Source organism: Octopus bimaculoides, chromosome 3 (genome assembly GCF_001194135.2).
Source record: "Octopus bimaculoides isolate UCB-OBI-ISO-001 chromosome 3, ASM119413v2, whole genome shotgun sequence".
Classification (NCBI taxonomy): Eukaryota; Metazoa; Mollusca; class Cephalopoda; order Octopoda; family Octopodidae; genus Octopus; species Octopus bimaculoides.
The window spans coordinates 146,009,407-146,011,252 of NC_068983.1; positions in this window are offsets into that span (position 1 = coordinate 146,009,407).

Sequence of the window (1,846 nt, forward strand, 5' to 3'; positions counted from 1 at the left end):
TAATGATGATGATGATGATGATGATAAGGCGAGCTGGCAGAAACGTTAGCACGCCGGATGAAATGCTTAGCCGTGTTTCGTCTGTCTTTACGTTCTGAGTTCAAATTCCGCCGATGTCAACTTTGCTTTTCATCCTATCGGGGGTCGATTAAATTAAGTACCAGTTGCGTACTGGGGTCGATCTAATCGACTGGTCCCCTCCCCAGAAATTTCGGGCCTTGTGTCTGGAGTAGAAAATAATAATAATAATAATAATAATAATAATAATAAACATATCTTATCCTTCACTCGCCCAAGGACACTGGGTGTGTCTCGGCGAATGATTGTAAGAAACATGCAGATTAAAAGTGAATAATAATTATTATTATTATTATTCAGTAGTTTTATTTTTATAACGTGCTTTCACTTCACTACCGAGCGCAGCTCTGTGCGCCTTGGGTATGTGCTGTGGTTTGCTGTGGTGCTCTTATGTTTACTGTATTGAAAGTGTTTTGCGTAGAATGTGTGCAGTACCCAGTAGTGCAATTTTCTGTATGTTATATATATTTGTTATTAATATTATGGGATGGGCCACTCGACTAGAAGAAAATTCTAACTGGGCCCCACCTGCGAGGTCATGCGCTGTTTATCTTGATATGAGATCACCATGTCGCGCACATATTGTTGTGATGCATGTGCCTGGTGTACCTTTTCAGACGGGTAGTCATGATGGGTATAATGGGTTTCGTGTCACTTTGATGGCATGCACTGCTCTCTCTCATTCAATAATAATAATAATAACAATAATAATAATAATAATAATAATAATAATAATAATAATAATAATAATGAGAAGAAGAAGAAGAAGAAGAAGAAGAAGAAGAAGAAGAAGAAGAAGAAGAAGAAGAAGAAGAAGAAGAACAAGAAGAAGAAGAAGAACAACAACAACAACAACAACAACAAGGTGACTGTCATTCCCGTAGTTGTATGAGCACTGAGAGCATCAATAACGGAGTTTGAGAAATTGGGATTGACATCAGGGTAGAACATGCTCAGAAAACTGCTTTATGGGGATATCGTGTATTTTGTGATTGGTGCTTGAATTTTAATTATCGTGGAACAAATACAATAAGGCACCCGGCCCAACGTTGAAAGAGTTCCACCAACTCAACATCTTCGATTGGTATTTTTTTATCGACAACGAAAGGATGAAAGGCAAAATTGACCTCCGTAGGATTCGAACTCGGAGCGCAAAATCAAAACATATACCGTGAAGCGTTATGTCTGTCACCATAACAACTCCTCCAATTCACCTGCGCACGCGCGTGCGTGTATGTGCGTGTAGCGGACATGAGCTTGTCTACATGGTTGTACGGGAAGTGTATGTGCATTGTTGGTTGTCGGGCGAAGTGGAAAACGGGAAAAAGAAGCCGTCAGTTTGAGCGTGAATATTTGTGTGTGCGTTCGTGTGCATGCGTGTGTACGAATGTATGGCAATTTGTGTATGTGTATAAATCTGTATGTATGTGTATGTGTGAGTGTGTGAATCTATGTATGTTAATCTGTGAATCTGTGTATGTGTGTGAATGTGCGTGTATGTGTGTGTGTGTGCATGTGTGTGCTAGTGGGTAAAGCGTAATGCATTTGGGCAAACTAGTGTACAATGTAAATTGCACACTTGGTGTACTATGAGTCTATGGTTCAAATACATATTTTAGTCAAAGAACATGCTTTATGTGTAAATGTGTATGTGATAAAAGAACAAAAATGGCCGAAGAAAGACGTGTGTGTGTGTGTGTGTGTGTAAGGGACGTGAGTGTATGTATATGATGGATGTATCCTCCAATGGTGTGGGGCGATGTACGAC